Genomic DNA, 26,404 nt, shown 5'->3' with positions numbered 1-26,404 from the left:
TGCACCGACAGATGCCACTTGCCATCGCCCCACACCCCAGAAACCACTGGAACACAGGAACCGCGGGGTGCCTCTGGGAAGCCTGGGGACGTCTGCTCCCACCCCAGGTGGAGAACGTGACCTGAGGCCATGACCCAGAGCCCAGGAAGTCCAGGGCCACAGACTCAGCCGGGTCTAGATCACGGACGAGGCCCAGCATTGCCATGGATCGGCTCCGTCCCTCTGAAGTGACCCGGCCGCACCCTGGCCTCTGGCTCAGCTGCCCCTCAGGGGAAGGCAGCATGGGAAGCAGGTGCCTGTGGCCGACTCCGCAGACTTACGATGTGGGCACTGGGCCGTGGTCAAGGAGGCTGCGCCCTGGCCGGGGGTGTGCGGGAGGACAGGAGAAGCCCGTCTCTGCGGCTTCTGTGAGGACAGAACAGGGACACCGGGGTGCAGAGGCGGCGGCTGGCGGGAAGGAACTGGCCTGAGGAACGGCCTCCGCCACAGCTCTCCCCGACCTAGGCCCAGTCCTGCCCGGGGCCCCAGAGGACAGCGTCCCGAGATGGAGACCCACCCCCACGGCCCAGGACGCGCCCTTCCTCCAGCCCGAGACGCCCCAGGACGCAGTCCTGTGGGCGCCTTTGCCCTCTGTCCCCAAGATGCAGGTGACAGCGCCTGGCCACCCTCCTTCGGGGGCTGCAAGGCGGCTATCCTCCCGCCCACACCACCAGCCACCCGTCATGGGGACAGGGGCCCTGAAGTCACTGCTCTGCCATGTGGCAGCCGATGGCAGTGGCTCTCTGGAGGACTTTGGGAGAAACAGCATGAGAGCCGGCCTCATGGTGACAGGCACCTCATGGTCACCTGGCCGAGGGTCCTCTGGAGGACCTTGGAGGCAGGAAGAGGGCAGGGTCCACATGGGCTCAGAAGACCCCCATGGAGCCCAGGTCCTGGGCCTGCTGGGGCCTCCAGGGGCAGAAACGCCCCACGGTGGGCTCAGAGCTCCACCAGCTGCTGCCAGTGAGGCCGAGACCCACGGAGGCTGCAGGCAGTGGACCGTGGGCAGTGTGCCCCCTCCACGAGGGCCTGATGGACGCTCGCTCCTCCCCATGTCACAAGGACCCATCTCCTCCCGCTCAGAGGCCAGCCCCACCTCTAGAACAAAGAGGAGGCCACCTTCCCCACCAGAGCGGCAGGAGCTGGGCCCCAGGGTAGACCTGTGGGCACCAGCCATGGGCCCTCGGAGGAGAGGCTTCAGCTGCCCCGTCCTGGAGCAGGGTTCTGCCCAGGTGACCCCGACACAGTCACGTGCAGGTAACCCCGGAAGCTTCCAGTGCCCTGGGATCTGAGAACCCACAAACACACACCACAGAGGGCACCCTCCAGAGACGCACGGGCAGGTGACGCACGGTGGTGGGAAGAAAGTGGCCCGAGTATCAGGCTCAGGCCCAGGACGCGTCCTTCCTCCAGCCCGAGAAGCCCCAGGACGCGGGTCCACGGCATCAGCTGCCCCGTCTTGGAGCAGGGTCTGAAAGTCAGAGAGCCCGGGCCTGAGCCTGTCGGGAGGCACCAGGAAACGACGCGGCTTCTCTAGGGCCGCTGCGGGGGCACAGGCCTCCCCTGCTCTGCTGTTCCTGACACGCGGGCGACACCACTTTACCCACCTGCAGCTGGCGGGTCAAACAAGTGGCTGGTACAGGGAGAAAAAGAGGAGAGTGTTTTGAGAGGCCCTTAGGCCACTGGGGGCGGCCCTCACAAGGGACCCTGGGGACCTCGTCTCTGTGTGTCTGCTTCTTGGCTCACGGTGTGAGCAGTCTGCTCTACCCACCTTCCCTGCCAGCACCCAGGGCACCCAGCACCCTCACCAGAGGCCCAGAGAATGGGATCACCCGATCATGGACTGGAACCTGCAGAACCATGACCTAAATCAACCTTTCCTCTCTCTAAGTTCCCCGCCTCCAGTACTTTGTCACAGTAACAGGAAGCTGACTAATACAGCCACCCACAGAGAATAACTAGATTACTGAACTGTTTAAAAACACTGCCTCCAGAGGTCTATTTTTAGAAGGGCTCACTATTCTCACAGAGACTGACAGGAAGTTGTGAGTGTTCCAAAATTGCTCCGTAGAGTGGTCTCAGCCTCATGTCTGAGTGCCAGCTGGACCCAGCCCACACAAGCCCCGGCTGGGCCTGTTCTGGAAGACAGAGTGGGCATGGTTCTGAAGTCACCTGCCCCGTCCCCTGCCTGCTCTGCCACTCGCTCACAGTCTGCATTCCAGCTCATTCCACATCCTCTTGTGTCACAGGCAAAATGAATGACCACGCTTACCCCTGGGGGTCCTGGGGATCACACAGATGTGCACAGGCACCCCACATGTGGAGGAAATGTCACGCCCACCCCTTGTGCAGAAAAGCAGCTGGAGTAGCCCCACCCTGCAGGCCCTGCCAGCACTGAGCACCTTGATCCCTCAAAAGGAGAAAAGATAAACATCCAAACAAAGTCTGAGCACGGGGCCAGCAGCAGAGCGAGGCGGCGGCCGAGGCGTGGAGAGGCCAGTGGGCAGAGCGCGGTCCTCCACAGTGCAGCCGCACAGCCCATCAGGGAGGGGCACTGGAGCCGCCACTCAGCTGTCCTTCAAGGTATGAGAAGAAACAAATCAGACAGGGTCCCAGGTTCCCAGCGCGAGACTAAAGCCACCGGAACTTCCTGACACATCCATGGAGGACGCATCCCAAGGCACCCAGGGGGCCTGACACCCGTGAGCGGCACCGAACCCAGGTGTACCACACCTAGCCCATGACACAGACCTGGGCGAAGCTGGGGCTTACAGCTCAGGCTCAGCAGGGGTGGCCACAAGGACCGGCAATAAAATAGAACCACTGTGACAATACGCCGTAATGAACTTCCACGAATGCTCACGTCTCTCTCTCAAAACATCTTCTACTGTACTCGCCTTCCTCCTGTGGTGATGTGGGATGATACAAGGTCCCCTGGTGGGATGTGGCACTAGGCTACTACGTAGGGATCACGTGGACACAGGCATGGCCAACTGCAACAGCTGACTGATAACCAAGATGGCCTCTAAGTGACTGACGGGAAGGTAGTGTATACAGCATGGACACTCTGAACAGAGGGAGGACTCCCATCCCAGGCGGGAGTGGGGGGGGGGGTGCCAGGTGATCACCATCCTGAATGACTCTAGCTGAAGGTTACTTATGTTGACTTCTGAGAGTTGCCACTAGTATTTTCAGACCACGATTGACATGTGGGTAATTAAAACCAAGGAAATCACAACCGCAGATGAGGGAGGATGGCAGTGATAGGAAGAAGCCCTTGGAGCCACCTGAGCTCACGCGGCGGGCAGGCTGCTGGAGTGATCAGCCGGGGACTTTCAGCCCACCACCCACCTCAGGGAAAGGCAAGGGGGCGCGGGGGTCACGCCCTGTGAAGACTCAGCAAGGAGACATGTGAGCACCCAGCTGGGCCTCTCCACGGGTGGCGCTCCCCACCTGCACGAGGTCGGAACGCTGGGCTCGGACCCTCGGACCCTGCCCTCTGGACCTCTTCACCTGGTGGTCATTGTAGCCCTTGAAATACCCTTTATAGTCAACCCGGAAGTGAAGGGAAGCGCCCGCCCTCTGAGAGCTCTTGTAGCCTCACTGAAACCCAGGAGGGTGTTGCGAGGAGCTGACTTACAGCCACATGGTCAAGAGTCCAGGAAGCCAGGCCTTGGATGAGCACCCGAGGTGGGGGAGGCATTGCAGGACTCAGCTCTTAACCCACCGATGTCAGAACCACAGCACTTCACCCTCTCTGAGCCAGCATCCGGCCCCTTGATCCTATTTAGAGGACACTTTCTTAGCCCAGGGTGTCACTTACAGGACACTCTGCATTTTAGTCCTTGGTGATAATAAAGCACAAATCAGCTCTGGATAGTGACAGCCAGCCGACGTCAACGCTGCAGAACTGGACCCTGGGTGAGCGGGTGGAAGGTCTTAACCGGTTTGGCGGCCCCAGCGTTGGGCAGCTGCTCGTTTGTCAAACAGGGAGAGTGAGCCGCACAGGGCACGGTGGTTTCAGGGACAGGAAGGGACTGTGGGGAGCAGAGCAGAAAACCAACGGCAGAGGGTGGTTTCCCAGTTGCCTGCCCCGCACGGAGGGACAGGAAGACAACAAGAGGATCACACTGGCCAGCCTCGGGACACTTTCCCGCCTGCGTAAGGATTAATGAGGAAGTCCCCCTGGGGACCCTGCTGCTCCCCCTCAGTCCCCGCTGTTTGGAGGGTCAGACAAACGGTCTGGATGCTGCCTGGTGACTCCTGAGACACCTGCCGGGACCCGTGCAGGGGCACGGTCCCAACAGTGGCCTCCTGCAGGACCTGACGTGGCCTCCAGGGGACAGTGTCAGAACGGAGTTGAATTAGAAGACCCCCAGCAGCGGCCCCCGGAGGACCAGGTGGTTGGTGCGCAGTGTCCTGCTCGAGGGAGGAGAAGCAGCAGGCAGGCTCACCCGGTCAGTCAGTTGCCAAATCCCCTGTGGTTTGACCCCACCCACAGGAGCCTGCAGGTCGGCACATCCCTGGAGACGGAGTGGACAGTGGCCACCAGGTGGAGGATGCCGATGGCAGATGAAAACCAGGACTTGCAGACGTAGCCTGAGCTGGCGGCTGATGACGGCTGATGGCAGTGTGAATGGACTAGAGGCCACTCGGCCGCACACTTTACAATGGCTCATCAAGATGTGAGAATTTTGCCTCCCACGGGAAGGAGGGCCACTGATCTTGAACGCTCCACGTCCTGGAATGAACACGGACCACGGCCACACTACAGAGGGGAGGAGTGGAGACGAACTCGGACCTGAGCTTCCGTCAGAGCCGCCTCCAGGGGCCACCTGACTACCACTGAGGGGCCTGCAGAGTGGACAGCAGTCCTCACTGTCCTAGGTGCCCGCTGCGGTCTGTGCTGGGAGGAGCGTGACCTTGCCGGTTGTCCTGATGGGGAAACTGAGGCCCAGGTGCAGCAGGACCGGGGGGAGGCCCCCACTCCCTCTTCGGCCTCCTTTCTCAGCCTCCCCTGCTCCACCAGGAAGGAGTTCAGCCCTTAGGAAAGTAGGACGGGGGGTAGGGGGCAGTGGGCTGGGTCCACCCACAGTGGCACCGTACCCTGCAAAAGCGCCTGTCAGCCTCCTGGCCCCAGCCCAGTCACCAGCAGGGGGACAGCGCAGACTGACATGACCTCGTTACGGTGTCGTGTACAAATACTCAGAAGCAAAACTCAAACATGAACTAGCTGGGCAGCCGGACCACACGCTGGGCCCCAGAGGGGCACTGAGGACCAGCCCCGCACCTCCTCCAGGTGCTGCCCAGCGATGGGGCAGCAACACCAACAGCTGCTGGGAGGGACCGGCGCTGGGCCTGGGCTGCCCTCCACAGGGCTGGCCCCTCATGCTCTCAGCAGGCCGCCACGTAGGGCTCCTGTCAGCCTGGGCCTCCCTGATCTACCCTCGGGGGACATCCGCTCCACCAGGCCACGGACGTGGTCATTCTGTCCCTCAGCAAAAGCAGGACGGCCACACACTGGGCTCCCCCTCTTGCTGCCCATGGGAGCCCATGATTGGGTGGCCAGGCCAGCCAGCTGTGCCCGGCTCCGTGTCAACCCCAGACTGGCAACCCAAGCCCTCCCAGCCCACCCCGGCCACGCCCCCCAGGGCCCACCCCAGCCACGCCCCCAGGGTCCACCCCGGCCACGCCCCCAGGGCCCACCCTGCCTGCACCTGTCTTTGTAAATAAAGTTTTCTTGGAACACTGTTGAGAGCCACAGCCGAAGGGGCCCCAGCAAACTTCCAGCTGCCAGCAAACTTCCAGCTGCCGGCTGATGATTGGCTCACAGCGGCCCCAGCAACATCTAGCTGATTGGCTCCTCTGCGGTGATGCTCACTGGGCTGTTTCCCTGCCCTTTCAGACCACGGAGCTGCTCATTGGGGGACTTTTTTGGCTCCGCCCACGTGACCCAGCCAATCGGCCTCAAGAGCAGGAGGATTGTGGGAGAGGGAGAGAAGCTTGTGTGGGAGAGAGAGGCTTGTGGGAAGCCGGTGGTGGCAGTTGAGGCTCTGAGGGTTTTTCCTGAGAGGCTGTTTTGTTTGGCGTGTGTGGTTCTAAAAATAAAGTTAGTTTCTTTTGACAAGTGGTTCCTGATTGTGCCCAGCCAGACTGCGGCAGAACACAGCCACAGCTACTCGTTCATGCTCTTCCTGTCCCTGTGCTGTCCCTATCCCTGTCCCAGGTGGAGGGAGATGGTATACAGCAAGCACACAATACTGATCCTCCAGGCCTGAGATACGGTGGTGGCTGCAAGCCCTCCTCTGCGCATCCCACCAACCACAGACTGTAAACACCAGAAGGACGGTTTCCCAGGCGGAACCTAAAATACAGTGACAACCGTCCCCTCCCCGCGCTCCTGCTGCCTGAGGTGGGCAAGGCCACCTGGAGAGGACCAAGGACACCGCCACGCCTCTTCTTCACAGGGCGACTTGGCCTCCCAGAGTTGGCGCCGCCAGGTGCTGGAGCAGCTGCAGGAAGCTCAGAGACAGCTCTGGACGTCCCCGAGCCCCGTCACTGGCTGCTTCCCAAGCCTGGGTGGCCAACGCTGCAGCAAAGGTGAACCGCCCCGATCCTCCATTCAGAGAGACGGTCATGAGTGGGTGTCGTCACCATGACCCACGACCAGGAAGCTGAGGCCACAGCCTGAAGGGCAGGTGCCCGAGGCCATCTGGCAGCACATGGGCAGCACGGCCGGCGGGAGCTGAGCGGGGCCGCGGAGCTCCGGGCCTTACCCACTGCGATGCAGGCTTTGTCGGAGGGTAACTGAAATAGGGGCGCCAGTGAGCCCTCCGTCGCCACTTCCCAGGCAGTGAGTGGGTAACAAAAGATGGCAGGGTGGCATTCCAGAGGGACAGAAAGCCATCCATGTCAGGAAGACCCATCGGGACCAGGGAGCCAACAGGAAACACTCCACGGCTCCTGACCAGCTGGCGGAGGGCGGCCTGGAGCCTGGAGTTTCCAGGGGGACAACCCCCAGCCCCCCCATGACACACACAGACTGCCACTCTGTCCCCCATGCCCTGCACACAGAAGGAGTCCTCCAGCAAGGTCAACAGAGCCCTGGAAGGTGGGGTACCTCCTGGTCCCCCATCATCCCGGGTGCCTGGCCCAGCTCACTCTGGGGCCTGGGGACACTGCAGAGAACAGGTGGGAGCTGAGAGTCACACCTGAGTCCCCGCCTCCCTGCTGTGCCCTATCGCAGGGTCCTTGCACAAACAAGAGGTCCACAGGGCAGGGAGGACCTGACAGGTCAGGGTGTTTGCAGAGGTGATGACCCCGTGCAGCCCACCTGGTACCTAAGCAGATGACGGGTGTGTTGCCAACAGAGCCACAGAGCAGCTGTGCTCACAGCTGCACGCTCACAGCCACCCAAGCTGTCTTTACCTCCATTTTAAGGTCCAGAGAGGTCCACTAGCTTGCCCAAGATCACACAGCAGTTATGCAACAGAGCTGCTGACCATAGGATACGCCACCTGCCCACAGGACACACGAGCTCACAGCCAAGGGGATTCCAGGGCAAGAGCAGAGAGTTCTGACCCACCGTGTGGCCCAATCCCCAGGCAGAACTCCCGCCTCCATGGCCTACGGAACAGCGTGCATGGTGGCCCGCACCTCGGCCACACAAAGACACGTCCAGGCTCTAGTCCATCAGGAGCACCCAAGACTGGGCCCGGCGTGCCTCTAGCTACCCAGAGACTCGGGGACAGAGCTACACAGACAGTCACGGGGACAGATTCTGTGAGCAGGGGAAGATCCATCCAGGGGTTACCCAACCACCTGTTCACAAAGGTTAGGGGCTTCTGGAAGGACGGGCTGTGCACAGGTGGTCAGGGTGTCCAAGACGGGGCTGTTGGGCACCAGGAGGAAGAGGGTGAGGGAGGAAGGGGGCCACGCTGGAGTGCCCTCGGCTCTGGCTAGAACACAGCTGCTGCCCCGACCCCAGGTGGCTCCAGCGTGGTCAGCGCCCCCTGCAGTGCCCTCCCTTCTGCACATGGAAATTCTCAGGAACGATATTTACTTCCCACAGTTCTGAAGGCGGAAGTCCAAGGTCAGCACTGGTGTCGGCTGAGGGCCTCCGGTGTGCTCACAGGGCAGGAAGAGGGAGGGCCAGGGACCAGGGAGCAGAGGAGACCGGCTCCCCTTCATCACTGACCCCTCTGTGACAGGGGCATTGTCCGTTCATGAGACGGAGCCTGCTGACCTGCTGACCTCCTAAATGTCCCGGCACCAGCCGGTGAACAAGGCAACCACGGACTCCAGGGGACACATTCAACCTGGTGAAACTCCTGGAGGGGAGCCGTGGAGATCAGAAGGTGGCACTCGTGGTCACCACACCCGAGCCTGCACCCAGCAGGACCTGGAAGTCTGATGCAGCCCGTGGCTCATCCAGAGGTCACTGGAACAACTACTTGAGCTACTAGAAAGGCATCAGCTGTCATTTTAGGTGATTGTACTATTAACAGAAAGCCTTTTTTGTTTTGGTTACTTACACATGACAGTAGAATGCACTCTGGTACGTCACATGTAATGAAGCACAATCTCCCATTCTTCTGGTCGTACACGATGTAGAGTCCCACGGTCGTACAGTTACATATGTACAGAGGATAAGGACGTCTTGTTCATGCTCCTCTCCTTCCGGTCCCCTGCCTCTCGCCTCCCTCCACCCCCTCTACCTAATCTAAAGTAACTGTTTAGGAAGGAGTTATTTATCACGATGCTAATCAGGCAACAAGTGAGCGAGCATGTAAAGAGTCATCTCAGCCCCAGCTCGGGAGACGCCCTGCCTGGCCGGGGGGTCTGCACCCTGGAGGGTTTTCTTCCAGAACACTGGCGCCGTCCCAGGCCACTGACCCTACAGCTAAGCCAGGTTCACGTTGCAGGAGCATCAGGTGTCTCGGGACTGCACGTCCCTGGGGGCCGGGCTGCCACCAGCTGAAAAACTCCACAGGGACAGCAAAGAATGCCAAGTGACATGATGCTAACCCCAGACACTGCAGGCAAGGACCTGGCTCCTCGGGACCGTAGACCCAGCAGCCACCAAACGCGATGGGTGGGGGGCAGGAGCCTGCGCTAGCCCGAGTCGGCCTGGGGCACTAGGGAGACCCAAGGGCGCTGGCTTCTGGAACCCAACACAAACTCAGCATGGGACCTGGACAGGGCACTTGCCCAAGCCAAGGCCCCACCACCTCTGGGCTGGGCCTGGGTCTCCCAGGGACCGTGCTGGGGAACCCTGGTTAATTCTGAACTAGCTCTGGGGTCCCGCCCAATCTCATGCCTCTGAGAGTGGAGCATGGAGCCCCAGCCAGGGGTCAAAGGCCAAGCCTCATCATCTTCTCCGCCCACCCCTCCTGCCCTCCAGCGAGGAGCCTGCTGTGAGCCAGGCCTGCGGCATGGGGCTCCACTCGAGGGCGAGGGGTGACGGGGGTCCGAGGGGTGTCATGCAAGACCAAGTGGGGGGGAGGGGCAACTGAGAGAGTGAACTCCAGCCCTCGGGAAGGAGCAGCAAACCCAAGCTACCCAATAGCAAGATGATTTGTGTTGCAAATGTAATTTTAAGTTTCCTAGTAGCCACATTAAAAAGTAAAATAAAGTGACAATGGAAATTTGCAGAGCGGATTTTATGTAACCCAATATGTGCGAGGTGGCATTTTAATAAACAGCACTAGGCATATTTCACGGGCCTGGTGGCCACCGCAGGGAATGGTGCAGTGAACTGTTCCCGCTGGCCAGGGGTCCCCTGTGGGAGTGGGTGCCTCCGTCCCCCGCGCTGCCCTTGCTGATTGGGAGCCCTGCGCAGACCCTGAAGCTGCTTCCTTCCTCCGCCATGAGATGGAACCACGGGCACAGGGCCACCTGCAGCGTAAAGGACAGCACAGGGCCCAGCCGCAGAGCTGGACCAACTGCAAGTCCACCTTCACCCACAAAGGTGAAGTCCACCCGTCCCGCAGAGCTGGGCCCACAGAGCAGCGGGGAGAGGAGAGCCCTGAGCAAGCCCCACAGCCAGAGCTGATCCAGAGCAGGACGCAGCACCCGGGGCTGGAGGGTCACCCCGTGGAAAGCAGACCCCAGCCTCCACCTGGACAGGTGCCAACTCCAGACAGACCAAGAAAACCGGAAAGCCAGGCCCCGAAGCTGCCGCCTCCGCACAGGGGAGTCTCGGAACCGCAGGGAGGGGGTGGGGAAGAAGTGCAACCCCCACATGTGGCCCTTCTTCAGACAGCCCAGCGGGGGACACGCAGCCGGAACACAGGAAGGACAGGCAAACCGGCAATCAGCGGACAAGGGCGCCTGGCGAGACAGCGCACCAGGAGTGGGAAGCTGGGCCCAGGCGCTGGGGGAAGCTCTCCGTGAACCAGAGAGGGCAAGCTCGGGCCTTCCACTCAGATGGGCAGACAGCGGCCAGCACCCAGCTGCCCAGGAGCAAGCAGGAGCCCAGCCACTGCCAAGGACGGCCACCGGGTCCACCCTGGGAGAGCAGTCCGAGAGATCCGAGGACTGACCTGCAGAGGGGCTGCAGACGGGGCCATGTCGCCCAGCGTGGCCAGGCAAGGGCTGGCCCTGGGTGCGAACATCCCCACCGCACAGAGCAAACACCGAGATCAGCCCTCACGTCCAGGAGGAAGCAGGGCCGACCAGCCCTGAGCACCGCTCAGCCGTGAAAATGTGCCTGAGCCACCCGCGAGCCCAGCGCCGACTGGGCACTAGCTCCTGCTCAGGGGCCATCAAGACGAAGCTTCCCTGGAGCAGCAGGTGCCCTGACCGCCCTCCTCCTGCTCTGCTCAGGCCACCCGAGGTCCACTGGGCCAACGACCTCGCTCAGATGTGACTCACGGGCTGGAAGAGAACCTGTTGCACAACCAGCGGGTCTCAGGCCTGATTGGCTGCTGGCGCGAGCCACGCCCTCCTCTGCCACCTCCAGCCCCGCCTTCCTGGGTCCAGCCCTGGGCCTGCACCAAGTGGAACCACAGTGGGAGACACCCTCTAGGTCCCCAGGACACAGCGGCCTCCCTGGCAGACACGGATGTGGGAACAGTCATGCCCCACAACTTCCCCTCCCAGGGGGCCACCGGTCCTGAGCCCTCGCCATGCAGAAGCCTCCAGGGTTGGGGGTGAGCGGCAGAGGGTGCAGCCCTGGGATTCCACGACCCGATGGGCCTGGCACGATGTCGCTCCAGGACGTGCTGGGGACCCGGTGTGCACGCCCCTGCGCACCAACATGGCCCAACAGCAGACACAGGGCACTCAGCACCCACAGACGCAAGTTATCATTCCCCCGAAAAGGAAAGGACGCTCAGACCCAGCTGCACCACGTGAACCACAGGACGCTGCGAGTGGCAGGAGCCAGGCACGAATGCCACAGGGTCCGCTTACAGGAGGCCCAAGAGGGGGGAGCAGGGCTGGAGTCAGGGGCTGATGGACGAGTTCCAGGCTGGGGAGGCGACCAGGGGGCTGCACAGCAGGGGGTGCCCGGTCCCTGACCCCACGTCTAACAACAGGCAAGAAGATGACTTTTAAAGCTTTAAAAATGGTCCAGGAAAAAAGTGCTTCCCACCGTCATTTCTTGCTTCCCTCCCTGGAGTCTCGGCCCCAGGACCCTCCCCAGGAGCCCAGCTGCCCACCCTCCCCACGCCCCCAGGTGCACCAGCTCTCCCCACTCCTGTCACCGAGGCCCTCTGAATTGCTGTCTCCACTGCCAGGAAGTTGTCCCCCCAGGGAGGGAATCTGTGTGTCTGGGTCACTGGTGTGTCCCAAAGTCTAGGACAATGTAAGGGACCGCCACAGGACACCCCCCAGACAGCAGAACACGCTCTTCTCACGGGCACTCTGCAGCAGAGCCCGTGCCAGGCCCTGCACAGGGAAAGCCCGGGGACGGACATGCAGGGAACAGAAAGGGACCACAGACACACAGACACGTGGAGACTCACCCGCCTCTAAGCGACCAAGAGGTCCACAGGTTAACTCGGAAATACTGTGAAATGATTAAGAAAGACGACAAAACAATCGGGACTCGGGAACCAGCCACCGCACCTGGCAGGGAACGTCTACCTGCGGACGTCTGTGTCACTAAGGACCGTCTCAGCCCCGCAGGCTGGCCGCCCCTTGAGGGCCCCAAAGAGCAGCAAACTACACAGCCCCTGAGCAGACAGCGGGGACAACCCTGGGTGGAGGGGACACCAACCAAAGCCGAGGAAGAAAGGGCAGGGAAAGCCGCGGAAACCCGGAGACGGCTATTCCCAAAAAATCAGTACCGCTGACAAACCTTTAGGTGACTGCGAAAGAAAAGAAAAGGGCAGATTAAAATGACCCCCCTCAGGAAGAGCAGGCACAGCCTCACGCCGGGCACAAGTCAGAAGCTGAGGGAGGAGCAGGTGCCACCACAGGACAAGGAGCTGGGAAAACCCGCCTGCGCTGGGCAAGCTTCCCCGAGAAGCACACACCGACCGAAGAAGAAACAGACAGTCAGAATGGACCTCAGGCAAGTGGAGATGGGCAGTAACTCAACACCCCCACGGAGAACCGGCCTACGCAGCCTCCCTGGGGTGATCGTGGATGCAAAGTTTTGCCACATTCTTTAAATTTGTAGGGTCGTCACTCCCATGATGTCCGTGATATTTGGGTGTTTGGATGCTTTGATACTTTATTTAAGTTTGCAGGGCTCCCTTCAGCAGGAATCCTCTGTTCTGACGAAGGTTTCAGTTCCCTTAGGAGTTCCTGCACACCCCTACATTGTGGGAACCCTCGCACCTGGGAACATGTGGACGGTGATGGACTGTCAGCTTGAAGGGAGACCTTCCCACACTCTCCAGATGGGTTCTTGGACACGTGAACACATGAGCACACTGGGGGATCACTCAGCAGAGACCTGGGTGAGGGGCGACTTGTTCATTACCTATCTAGAGGACTTTCCATCAGCCCTAACGGGTAAGCGTGGAGCTACCCACAACCATTAAAGTCGCACGTTTGGGCACAAGGAGAGACTGCTCACTGCAGAACGGTGCGCATTTTGTAAAGGAACCCTCAGAATGATCACTTTTAGAAATGTGTCCTTGGTTTTAACTCTCCTGTCTTGGAAACGTTCGGGAGTCTGACTCAATGCTGCATTTGAAATTGGTTGAGTTCAACACTGGAGCATGGACTGGGTCTCTTCCAGGTTTTCCAAACTTTCTTTCAGAGGAAGAGTATGCTTTAAGGATTGCTGTGGGCTGGGGCGGGGCTCAGTGCGGAGCACTCCCCTCGCCTGCACCAGACCCTGGGTCCGATCCCCAGACCACATAAAAATAAACAAATAAAAATAAAGACATTGTGTCCATCTACAACTAAAAAAGATACAAAGACTTGCTGTGCATGTATTCTTCAAGTCAGACAGAACTCCTCAAAAGCAACTGGCATCAATTAGATCTTTTCCTCACCTATTGAATGTTCTTGGTGTCTGTTGACAGTGAAATTTTCATTATGAATGTTCACTTATAATTAGTTTTGTTCAAATTCTTAAGGAACATGGAGAAAAGGCCATCACATCCACCAGGGGGGCTTATCCCAAGATCCAAAGGCCGCTGAGAGCCCAGGATCAGTACCACACACCGAGTGCCCACGGAAAGGGCAAGGGGCTGACCGTCTCAGCAGACCCAGAGAAGCCCGACCAAGGCCGACGCCCACACAGAACAGGGACACCGGGGGGCTTTCTCAGCTCTCCTGCAAAGGCAGATCCAGAGCTAACGCCACTCAGTGGGGAGAGACCAGAACTGCCCCCGGTCAGCAGCAGGACTCGCACCCGCCCCTCCTGCGCCTTACACCCCACTGGGCGCTGCAGCCGGGGCACCAGCGAGGCAGTACACTAGGAGACACCAGGCTGGAGGAGAAACAGACCACCAGCGCAGGGCGGAGCTCGCGGCAGCACTGGGCAAGCCAGGGAAGGCCCCATTGCACCCCCACCACTGGGAAAGGAAGAAAGAAAGAAAGTCACCTCCAGAGCAGAAGACACGTCCTGCACCCAGAAACCCACCCAGTCCCCCGAGGTGAGAGGCACCCGCGTGTTCAACAGGGCTGCAGTGCCCACCGTGCCTCTCCCACCCAGCAGCGACAATCCAAAACGAAACTGAGAAACAAGTGCAATTATAATAGCATAAAAACATCAAAAATGTAGGAATAAGTTCCTCGAAGAAAGTGCAAAGCTTAAAATCTGATCCTGGAAAACATGGTTCAAAGGAATGAAAAGATGGAGCTGGACAGAGATATGCCTCAGGGCCACCTGTCAGGCCCGACCACCCTGGAGTGGCTGGTGGGTCACCCAGCTTTGCCCCCCTGCAACCAAGACACACAACAGGACAACTTAGAGGAGGGACAGTGCATGGGGGCTCACGGTTTCTGAGGTCCCCTCCACAGATGGCCAACTCCACTTGCTCTGGGCCCGAGGGGAGGCAGAGCATCATGGGAAGGGCCCAGGACAGGGGCTGCTCAGCTCAAGGAGGGGTCAGGAAGCAGAGAGGTGGGGGAGGGTCCATAGAGTGACCCACCTGCTCTGCCACTCCCACCTGCCCACAGTGACCACCCGGCCACTCCCTCCAAAGTGGGATGGACCGATTAGGTCACCGCTCTCATAATCCAATCATCTCACCTCCGAACATTCCTTGCACTAACAGGAGTTTCGGGGGACGCTGCATATCCAAGCCATAGCAGATGGCACTCCTCCCCAAAGGGACCCAACATTCAAACACTGCCCATCAAAACCCCAGGTGACTTCTTTGCAGACACGGAGAGCCGATCCCAAAATTCACCTGGAGATTTGAGGAACCCAGTGCAGCCAGACCCACTCTGGACAGAGAAGGGTGTGGTCGGTGGACTCAGTCCTCCATGGTTCTAAACTACCACGGAGCCATGGTGAGCAGCTCAGGGTGGAGCTGACACAAGCACAGGCACCCAGGGCACAGCTGAAAGCCGACTCATCGTCCCAAGGGCACCAAGGCCGGACAGGGGGAGAGCAGTCTTGTCAGCAGCCACGAGGCCCTGGAGTAGACCAGCCCGAAAAGATGAAGACAGAAGCTCCTCCAGCCATTCACAAAAGGCAGCTCCACCCGGACCACAAGCCTGAGTGCGAGGCCCAGGGAGACAAAGCTCTCACAGGAGAACCTCGAGTCAGGCGGATCCTTAGGTGGGTCACCAAACGCACAAGCAATTAAAAGGAAACAGATAAACTGACTCTGTTGCACCTTAAAACTTCCACACTTCAAAGGACACCATAAACAAAGCAAAAGGAGCCAGGGAAGGGGACGGCTGTTGTCAAACTGTGCGTCCGAACAGAGATTGGTATGCACAATAAGTAAAGAGCTCTCAAGTATAAATAACAAAAAGACAAGAAAATGAACAATGCACATTTCTCCACCTGAAAAGGCGCTTGATCGTCATCCATGAGAAACACAAAACTGAACAATGCCACATCACCCAGCAGGTCAGACAGTCATACCTGCAGGAGAGGGACGTGCAGCAACCGTCTCCTGAACACAGATGGAGGGACAGCAAATGTCTGCCACGGTCACCATGTGACCCAGCCCTTCAGTCCTGGGTACACACCTAAAAGAAAGGACACCACTCGTCCACACAAAAACACAGACACAAGTGTTCCGAGCAGTGCGAGTCACAGTGGCCAAACAGTGGGAGAAACCATGTGCTCATCAGCCGACACACGGCCACACACACACACACCCAGGACCCACATGGCCTCCAATAGGAATGAACCTGGACACACCATGCTACGTGACAGAAGCCAGGAGTGAAGGTCCCTGTAGCACAACTCCATTCAGCAAGTGTCCAGGGAGGGTGGAGCCCGAGGACAGAAGGGGTTTCTTGGGGCCTGGACGTTGGGAAGCCGGGTGCAGAGCCCCAGTGAGCTCCGTGGTCAGCGCCTGCCCCACCTGTGCCGGGCTGAGCCCCTCTCAGCACCACCAGAGAAAAGCCAGCCAGTGCAGGGAGGGCTGGGGGCGCTGCCGGCCACCCCACACGGCGATGCTGCGCTCTAGTGAGCAATCGCGCCAATCAGACCGGCACACGGCTTGACTACTTTCCTAGGAGTCATGGGCAGGGCCCAGCTGCTGCCGGTGTGCCCCAGGCACAGGGCACCTCCGAGAAGCAGGACACGGCCTCTGCCCGCCCGACCTGCTGGGGCTGGAGGCGGTGGTAGCCAGCCCGTGAACTAACCAGGGGGCCCAGCAGGGCGGGGGGTGATGGAGGGCTGGCCGCAGCCCCAGCACCCCACCACCTGCCCTACGCGGCGTCCCTTCCCAGGGCAGAGGGCCCAGGGACACCCTCCCTCGGAGCTCCCCTTCTGCTGAGCCCTGTGGGGACCCAATCCCTAGAGATTCCCGGCAGGACTTCCTGGTCCCCAGAGGGCTGGGCACATGGCTTCTGCTCTTCCTTGAAGGCTCGGGGCGTTCCTCAAGCCACCACCACCCGCCTGACGGACAGTCAAGTCAGAAGTTATGGAAGTAGTGACGATGCCCAAGAAACCCTGGCTCAGCCAGGGACAGGCCAGTTACAAAGCCCAGGAGGGTCCAAACCGGGACAAACCCGTCTGCCCCCAAACGCGAAAGCCAGACTTCAAATCCCGCGACCCGACACTCTGACCCCTGCAGGCCCACTGCCCATTCTGCCGCCTGCAGACCACAGGCCCCCGTGGGCACCTGAGCTCCCGGAGCCCTGATGCCAGCAGGTGGCTGGTGGCAGTTAAAGGGCACACAGCTGTGGGGAGCCTGGCAGAGCGTGCCTACTGGGGACGGGCCACGCCGCCGAGCATCCGGGCCTGCAGGGTGCCTGTCCGCAGCACACGTCCCGTGTGTGCTCCGTGCTCCGGGCTCAGGTCTCCTGGGAACGGGAGGACACAGAACATGCCATCTCGTGCCCCCCGTCTGCTCTGTGACCCCCAACGCTCACTCCTTCCCAGGTCACCACCCAGCTGAGGACACTCGCTAGGCTACCTCCTCCTCCACTGAGGCCTTCCCTGGTGGCCCTTCCCACTCTGGAGGGGACACGGGCAGTCCTGAGGCGGTGACCAGTCTAGGGTTCTCTGTGCTCCACGCCCTTCTCCACACTCCCGTCCTCAGCTCTCTGGGTGGGCCTTGCACTTTGCCCCCCCAAACCCCGTCCAGGGCCTGCCCAGCCCCCGACCCAGAGAAGGCCCAGGAAGGTGGAGGGTCAGACCAGAAGAGGCCGCAGCCAACAGCCACCGGCTGAGTGCTCCCCAGGGCTCCCCCTCACCCACCACCCGGGAGGCCCTCAGGGCCCCACCACCCTGTCCTCCGTGAGGCCCTGCGGACAGCTGATCCCGCCTGAGTCTGTCCAGGGCTGACCTTGGCACACACCTCTCAGGTCCCTGTCCACATACTCACAGGAGTGAACAGTGACACCATCTGTCCTCAGTGGTGACAGGCCACAGAGCAGGAGTGGCACAAAGGCCACAGCTTGGGACAGGCCTAGAGGGGGCGCCTCTCCTGGCTGTGCTCTCCATCCCACAGCTGTGTCTCCCAGGGACGCCCACCCCATCCCCGCTTCAGGGCCACGGGCAGCTCTGTCTTCCACCAGGCCCCCTCTGCCTCCCAGTGACCGTCCTCCATCCTTCCCGTCTCTGCCCTGTGGACCCTTCGCCATGACACACCCTTGAGAACAGCTTCCCTGGACCAGGGTTCCCCGGCGTCTGCAGGGTGCCCTGTCCGTGCCAGGCGTTAGCTTCTGATCGCACGGGGACAGCCAGTCTCAGACGCCGACTGCGGTCCTGGGGGACTGCGGGGCCTCCTGTTCTCCAGCTGCTCTCTCCAGCTGCCCGGACCTGGACGCACGGCCGTCCTCAGATCTGGGGTGTTCTCGGCTAAGACTCCTTTAAATGCGTTTTCTAGTCAAAGATGAGAGAATTTTGAAAGCAGAAAGAGAAAAGTGATTCCTTACAGGCCGGAAGGCTCCACAGATGACCTGGGACCCCCGCAGAGCCCTGCAGGCCAGGCGAGCCTGCGACGAGCGGACAGCAAGCGGCCTGCCCGGCTCACACGTCCACAGCAGCGGCCTTCAGGAGAGAAGTGAGTCAAACACCCCCGACCAAAGCTGGGCCCGTGCGTCACCTCCAGATGTGCCTTGCCAAGGCCACCGGGGCTCTTCAAGGCCCACCGAACAGCGACACTGTGTCACGCACGAGGTACGGACGCATCCTAGAACACTGTCACTACAGCTAGTGCGTAAACCGCCACTAATTCTACCGTTAATGGAACAGAAGTATTAAAAACACCCTGTCTTCAAAACGTTAGGAGACACACCACATGACAACACTATGTGGCAACTACGTGAACGCCATGTTCTTTAAACGTGAACGTGGACGTGTGATGAGTCTACCCTTATTTTTCAAGACGTTACTACATGTCTTCGAGTGCTGGGTTCCTGACGGGGAAATATTAACAGTTAATACACAAAAGCCCTCATGCGTGGGCACGGGGACCCTGGACCCTGAGTCTGAGGACCACGGTGCTGCCTGGTCTGCTTCAGCTGATGGTGAGCGGTAAGTCCGGCCAGCCTGGTGCCCAGGGAAGGACAGGAGGCTGCAAGGAGCTGGCCCCCAGGCCTAGCAAGCTCAGTCAACATCTCTGTCCTGGGCTACTCGCCTGGGGTGTGGCCCCGGAGCCCAGGTCTCGGGCTGGGGAAGGCCCAGGGTCCACCTTGGGAGCACACTAGAGCAGCAGGTGCCATACCCATTGTCACCATCACTTCCCCAGCACAGGACGAGAAATGGAAGGAGACGACTTTGGGAGCCCATCGGACCCACAGTGACCCCGGCGGCACCCGTCAAAGGCTGAGATGGGTGGGAGGCTGGGTCTGAGAGAAGGCCGTCTCCTGACCGCGGCCTGGGCCAGAGCCCGGAGCTCAAATCGGCCAAGCATGTGACGGCCTGGGGTCTTTGCCACCCCCAGGCCTGAAATGTACCTGTCCATCTCTTAGCCCAGGCTCATGTGGACATCTGCCTCCTACATCTGCCAAACCTTGTCAGAAACAGGCAGACTCAAAAGGGACACGACAGTCTCCAGGAGGGTCCCGTCCAGACCAGACAGAAAACCCGCCAGCCCCCCCAGTGTGAGCCACTTGAACCGTCAGGGGAGGCTCCCCCTGTTCCCAGGGGACCCCAGGGACTCAGAACAAACAAAAAGCAGGCGTTCTGCTGCTTCAGCCACCAAGATGGTCCCTGATTCCAGAGACTGGGTGGACAGCAGCTGCCCCCCGGAGGGCAGGGAGCCAGGAACAGGGCAGGACTTGAAATCAGTCGCGCAGACCCAGCCGCGCTGGCCCTGTCCAGGAAGTCCACTCCTGCTTCACTCGGGCTCTGTGTTCAGCTCGGTAAGAGAGCCCTGTGCGCCCACGGCCGTCACCCCTGCTCCCCGCGCCAGGCCTGGTAAACATGGGAGGCTCTTCTGGTGGGCATGGGCATGCGCCACCTGCCAGGAACCTGTCGCCCCAAGGTCCTGGGTGTCCAGCTGCCAGCACAACATAGCCAGCCTGGTCCTCTGCCTCAAAGCCTCTTAGGGACCCCAAGACCGGCCAGTCAGGGTTGGATGGGTGGCAGGAGTGACGCTGGAGGAGGCAAAGGGGTGGTGCCCCTTCAGGACCCTGAGATCTGGCCAGTCCCCAGGACCTGACAACCAGGTACAGAGGAGTCACCCAGGGATGGCCTTCAGGGTCCTTGGGGGCATGGGAGATGCAGACACCGCAATTCCCCCACCCGAGGGAGGAGGAATGGGGAGGGGACAGGGAAAACCCGACAGGAACAGATGAGCCCTGTGTGGCTGGGGGCACTGGAGGCACAGGAAGACCCCTCCCTCTGCAGTAGGCATCCCTTCCCCCGGGGGAGTCCAGTGCCGGATCTTCAGGAAAGTCAAGGCTCCAAGCTTATGTCCTGTCTCTCAGTCCCATGCACTCCCCGCAGGAGCCTGTGTGGGCGGGCCCCAGGCCTGGACTCTGCTTGGGATGACGGGCACGCCACGCCCTGGCCAGACCTCCAGCTGGCCACGTCCACACACAGGAGACCTGCCCGCCCTCCTCACACATAGCTGAGCACCTGGGGGCAGGCCTCAGGCAGGCTGGTGCCCAGTCCCTGGCCATCCCCCAGTCCTGCCAACTTGGGGGCAGGCACCCTGCAATCTGTAAAAAGGCCCCAGGCTCAGAGGCCTGGCCCACGGGAGTTCACAGATGACAGCTTCGTCACTGCTTGGGCCTAGGTGTCAAGGTCCCCAGGTAGGAGCCACCTGCCAGAACCTTCAGTGCAGGTGGGATCCTGCCAATGTAGAACTTCTCCCCTGCGGGGGGCTTGCGACCCGGGCAGTCTAAAAGGAGCAGAGAATTTTCCAGAAATTGCTCAGCTGGAGAAAGGCCTGAGGGTACCCCGTCCCACCCCCAACAGTCCCCCCCCCTCCCTTTACATAGGAAGGGCTTTCCTGTCATCTCAGGGGAGGGGACACATCCCTGGGGATGGGGCCTACTCGGCTGAAGGATGAACCTCCTCTTTACTCTGCATTTTTAAAAGTCTGTAAGGTGCTCAGGGTATCGGGGTAACCGCACCCCAGCCAGGACAGCAGTGCTGGTCTCCATTCAGACATGACTTAGGTCACAGGAAATTTTCTAAAAGTCAATTTAAATATTTTTTTCTTGCAGAGAAGTATGCTAGATTGATCAACCAAAGACCCGGGAGTATAAAAGTCTGTCACACAGAACACAGTCTCTGGGGGGACTGGCTGAACAAAGAAAAGAGGGAACAGGGCCAGGGTGAGTGTACACGGCCTGGTTCCATCCCCTGCCCTGCAGAGAAAGCCTGTGACCATGGCCTGTCAGTGGGAGGTGGCTATCAGGTCCTGTCACCCTGGTCTGTACCACACAAGGCCTGACAAAGTGCTCTGTGGCAATTACTTTTAAATATCAGTATCTACTTCGCAGAGGTACTGCATCCTTGGCAAACATTTAAACCTAGTTGGAAAATGTTAGCTGCTGACTCACAAGGGCAGGAGAAGGCCAACACATGGCTCCTGGCAACCTGTGCGTGGTCGCCCAGCCTAGCTGCATGTTTGAATTCCAGAAGATTCGGCAGGAAAGGTGGCGGACTCCATCTAGTTTTTAAAAATTAATGTTTTAGGGAGAAGCAAAAAACATTATTTTAGAGAGACTTGCCCTAGCCCAGCAGGATCACTCAGGTATGTGATGATTATATGCCTAATGGATACCTCCCAGGGAGTCTCCTAAATGAGGGTGTTTTAAGTTTAAGCAACTCAGGACTTTCTTCCACAGCCCTTCAACCTAAAAACTTGTGGTTTCTCAAAGTGGTTTCCCAGAATTCCTGTGGGCAGAATCCCTAGAGGAACTGGGCACTGGCATCAGAATTTCCAGGGCAGGCCAGGAAACCTTGGGCACCCCTGGGGCTCACCATCTGGAATCTGCTGCCTCCAAGTAGGAGATCCTGGCCTAATTCAACTCTATGTCCCCACTGAGCTGCCCACTGAGGGACAGTCCCCAGGGGTTAGCCCTGACATCTGGCAGCCAATTAGGGGGTTGCCCTGCTGTTTGCTGCTGCTGCCCACAAACGCCTGGCAGCCTGAAGGCTTTTAAGAGCTTAATCTCCCAGGAAGTGACATGCGCCAGCCCCAGAGCCCAAACATCAGAGTGACCCAGGCGCTGGCCCTGGGCCCCAGGCAGGCTCTCGGTACCAGTGTCGGCACACCTCTCTCCACAACCCCATTTAAGACTACAAGCCCCTCACCGGACGGAAGGCTCCTATCAGAGGCATCCTGTTACCCAAACGACCCGGGTGCCCTGGAGAGAGCCAGAAATGAACACAGCAGCCCATTTCTTGAACCGGCCTTCAACAAACAATAGAAACACACATCACACCAGAAATCTGATCAGAAACTTTGGTTTGCACCTGCTGACTGCTGCTCAGTTTCACACCACGGAACAGGAAGACTGATTTCCCCACCGTGTCTAGGCGCACCTTCCCGCAGGCCATCAGCCTGGCAGGGTGGGCCGAGCAGGACTGGGCTCCCCAGGGTCAGCGGGTGAATTTCGGCCCCTCACTCAGTAGCTGGGGGGAACTAAGGCAAGTGGCTTCACTCCCCTAAGCCAGGGCCCCAGATCTGTAAATTGGGAACAGTGACCAATGGTACCTCTCTCCTTGGGGACCTGAGAGACTTCAGATAGCAGGAGAGTGCCCAGAAGGCCCAGGAAAGCAGGGGAGGGAGGACAGTCACATAGGAAGCACTTCCCTCCCTGCTCACACACACTGGGGCCCTCTCTGCCTACAGCACCCAATGGTCACTTCCTTGCCAACCCCTACAGCATATGCACAGTCTTGGCCCTCTCTGCCTGGCTGCTCGGGGGCAGCAGCCTACTCGGGGGCAGCAGCCTCCACAGGGCCCCCACGGGGCACGCAGCAGCAGGCCCTGGCTGACCGCTGTTGAGCTCATGTTGATGCAGCATGGGAGAAAGTCAAACATGCCTTAGATCACCTGTGACCTGCAGAGGACACAGCAGGCCTCCTGTTGGGTTGGGCGGGTTTGGTGCTATGGCTGGTCACAAAGGTCACGGGGCCTCAGATGGGGGAGGGGTCCCGGGCTCCAAGCCCAGCACTCAATCTATTCACATTCTTTCAATAGATAATTCGCTCACCCAGTGCCCAGGGGAAGGGCTTGGGGCTCCAAGAGGCCCTTGTCTGCAGCTCCCCTCCCCTCCACAAATCCCCTCCCTGTTCAGGCAGGGGTCAGGAAGTTAGCCAGAGATCCCTGGGAGGAAGGGTCCTAAACATTCCCTCCTGTGGCTTCACAGTCTAGTACAGGACACCCAGGGCTCCTGGAGAGGCCACCAACTTCAGACCCGCTGCTCTGGCCACGCCCTCCCTGCGGCCTGCAGGAGCAAGGTCAGACTACACACAGGTCGTAGAGTCTCGGGGAGCCCGGCCTTCTGCTCAGGTGCCAGGATCCACAGCTGCCCAGAATTCCTCTGAGTGGGGGCTGGAGGGTGTGCCCCCATCCTGAGCCCTACTTGGGATGAATCCCTGTGACTCACTGGAGCTGACAGGGACACCGGAGCTGTGTCATTCAGGAGCTGAATGCATCTTAGAAAATAAAACTATGCATGTAAAAAAATTGCTTTTCTATAAACTTCCATTTTTCTACCTCGGATTTCTTTTCCTTCCCCAGGCAGGAATTTCCTGCATCTGCACGGGGCCCCCCCGCAGTGATCCAGATAGCTCCCCTCCAGATCTGGATCAAGTCCCCTGCAGGAGGTGGCCCCAACACGCCAGCAGAGGGCCAAATGAACGAATGAATTCATTAAAATCGCCTGGAAGGTGGCCTCTGCGCAGGGCTTTCTAAGCTGGAGGACTCGCAAGAGCAGCAGACTCCCCTTCCCAACTTGGGGCCATCTAATTTGTCTGAGGCAGCCAAGGGCTGTCACCGGCCCCCTGGGATCAGCTTTTATAGACAAGATCACCTGATTCATAAGGTTCCTTTGACCCCTGAATTCCAGCCTCCTCAGGGCCCACAGCCAGGCCCAGCTTCCCACCAGGTCTTCCTTCTTGGAAGAATTCCTAACACAACAATGGAATCCAGTTCCTTCCAGAAACGTTCTGGGAGCTTCAACATGCAGCCCACTCTCAAGCCCCCGGCTCTCCTAGGAAGTCAGGGGTCTCTCTCAGGCATATTGAGGCTTCCAGAATAAAGACCCGCAGGCTCCACCCATCAAATCTTTACACAGCAGCCTCATCCTTTGCCCCCTAATTACCAGGTGCAAAGCTGACCAGGGCCCGGGCCATGGAGGGTTCAGCCCTTTTATGCACCCAGGCTTGTTATCATCTACAAGGGACTGGAACACTGGGGTCTCCAAAGGCAAGTGTCTCCTCCTCCAGGCTGCTGAGGACATTCCAACCCCACACCATCCTGAACCAGGCTTGGTGCCCAGCACACAGTAGGTCCTCACTCACTAGCAATGACTTAATTCAGACAGCAAGGGACCTGAATCCAGGCTGAACCCCAGCCCCAGCCCTGGCCAGGGTGGTGAGGTCCAGGCCTGAATCTCAGGTGGAGGTCATGTCAACCCCCAACAGGACTTTCAAAATTACCTCTCTGCATCTTGAAACTCCACTTAATTAGCTGATTGACCCCATTAACGTCGGAACTTGAGTTTCAGACGAAAAAGAGGTCACACGCCTATCCAAATTACTACCTCAAATTTCCATGCAGAAATCACTATTTTCGGATGGCCTCAGAGGGCTCTCAGGACCGTGACCGCATCCCTGGGTCCCCAAGGCCCCCAGTACTTCGGCCTGAACCTCACCCGCGGACCTAAGCGCCTTCTCAGATCCAGCTGCTTAGGGCACCTTTAAAAGCTCAGCCGTCAAAACTGTGGTCACTAGAACCAGCCTCTCCCTCCGGGCGCCCAGTCCCACAGAAACGCGAACCTCACCCGTGATCGCTCGCCCATTTGGAGCAGGGTGTCCGCGTGCCGACCCGCGGGAGGGCGCCCCTCTGTGATCCCAAAACCCCCGCTGCTAGGTCCACTGCGCTCCCACACCCTCCATACCAGGCCTGCGAGATCCACCTAAACCCCAGCACCCGGAAGGCAAGGTCCGCTGTGAACCCCGCACCCTTTGCACTGGGACACAGAGAAGTTTACCGCGGCGTGGTAGGGGTCGCACCTGCTGGCTCAGTTCGAGGCCCCGGCCCAGGAGCAAGTGCGTGGTCGGCGTCTTGCAGGGTGTTTCCCGCGCCCGGCGCCCCGAGCCCGGGCCAACCGGCGGAGGTTCCTGGGCAGCGGGTGCGCGCGGGCGGAGCTGCCCGCGGCGGGGGAGGAGGGATGCCCGGGCGAAAGTTGCCAGGGAAACTTGAGCAACTCGAGCGCGCCGGTGCCAGCCTCCTGCATAATTCAACCGCGGTGGCGGCCGGACGCGGGGGCCGCTCCCCTGCGCCCGCCGGGTCCCACACCCCGGAGGGTGAGCGCGGCTGGCAGGAGTCGAGCACCCCGCGGGGGCTCCGCGCGACCCCGGAGACTGCGGCGCCAGCCTGCAACACCCGGGCCCGCACCCGGCACGCCGACCCCGGTCTCCCGGAGCCCGCTGCTGCAGTAGCGCGAGCGCCAGGCTGGGTGCAGGGCCGGGGTGACCGCAGCGGGGTCTCCAGAGACTTGGCAACCACTGCGCGGGTCCCCGCCCCCCGTGCGCCCCCTGGCGGCCCAGCGCCGGCTCCTCCGCGGCACGGCTTGCTGGCCCACGTCCCTGGGAGGCGGGCGGCGACCTAGGGCAAGGAGACTCTGGGCAGGGGGCGGATGTCAGTCCACCTGTGCTGTCCCAGGGGAAGGAGCAGGAAGCAATAGAGGTGGCAGAGGACCTTGCGCTCAGGGGACAAAGAGGTTACTCCTGCGCTCTGCGCCCACGCCACTTCCAAAGCTTTTACAGCCGGCCCCTGCCCGGGGGGGAAGCCGTGGGGGGTGGGGTGTCCCCACAGAGAAGCGAGCCCCACCTGAACGCAGGATCCTTCTCCCCACCCCCAGCCCCAGCCTCTACTGGGTCCAAGACAGCGCTTAGGCGGTAGTTGGGGCTCCTGGAATTCAGACGCACTGAACAGCCTCGGTGATCAGGGCTGGGTACCTGGTGGCCACCTACTGTCCTTGCCCGCTGGCGCGGGGTGCACTGGCCGCCCCCACCCAGCGCCCCGCGCCCCGCGCCCCAGCCGCCGACCGCCGTCTTACCTGGCTCGCGGGGCAGCTCGCGCGATGGGGGCGGGCCGGAGCCCCCCGGGAGGACCGGCGTCCACGCGCACCTGGCTGGGCCGCGGGGACCGGAGCAGCGCCGCGCCCAGCGCGGCCGGAGCGCGGGAGCCGCGGCCGCTCAGGTGTCGGGGTGGAGAGCGCCGCGGCCCTGGGGCCTGGCGAGGTGGGGGAGGGGCCTCCTGCCGCCCGGGGACGCGCGCGGCCGGGGTCCTCCGGCCCACCCCACCTGCCCCGGCGGCTCGGGCCGCTGAGGCGACTCCGGCGTGGCGCGCGGGGTCTGTTGTGGCAACCCCGGGAGACGGCGGGGCGCCCGGGGCCGCCCCCGCCCCGCCCCGGGCTGCGTGGCTCGCGCACCCCGCCTCCCGGAGAAGCCCAGCGGACGAGAAAGTCCCTTCATGTCGCGAATCCTGGCTCATTCTGGGCGATTATCCCGAATGCAGCCGGCTGCCACCCCGGAGTATTTTAATAGGATTCGGAAACGGAGGCCGGCTGCACAGGAAACATTAGCAGAACCCAAGAAAACTTTGTCCCTGGCAAACACCGGGCATCT

The 26,404-nt window shown here is 60.4% G+C and overlaps 1 protein-coding gene across 9 annotated transcripts in view; it reads right to left on the bottom strand.

Moving 5' to 3' along the window:
- Positions 1–26,135, bottom strand: part of Shank2 (SH3 and multiple ankyrin repeat domains 2) — a 402,506-nt gene extending 376,371 nt beyond the window's left edge. For 5 of the 9 annotated variants that reach the window (XM_058579384.1, XM_058579386.1, XM_058579385.1 and 2 more), the window contains exon 1: positions 25,834–26,134. The gene's annotated coding sequence lies outside the window, so the exon portion shown is untranslated. Of the gene's footprint in view, positions 1–10,583; positions 10,907–24,784; positions 24,950–25,833 lie in introns of those variants that run through there. The other 4 variants (XM_058579387.1, XM_058579391.1, XM_058579388.1 and 1 more) reach the window with 3 other exon arrangements.
- Positions 26,136–26,404: the final 269 nt, after the last annotated feature.

This window comes from Marmota monax, unplaced genomic scaffold (genome assembly GCF_021218885.2).
Source record: "Marmota monax isolate L192 unplaced genomic scaffold, Marmota_monax_Labrador192_F-V1.1 WCK01_AAM20220418_F8-fsc00038, whole genome shotgun sequence".
Lineage (NCBI taxonomy): Eukaryota > Metazoa > Chordata > Mammalia > Rodentia > Sciuridae > Marmota > Marmota monax.
This window is presented reverse-complemented; position numbering and strand designations above follow the sequence as displayed.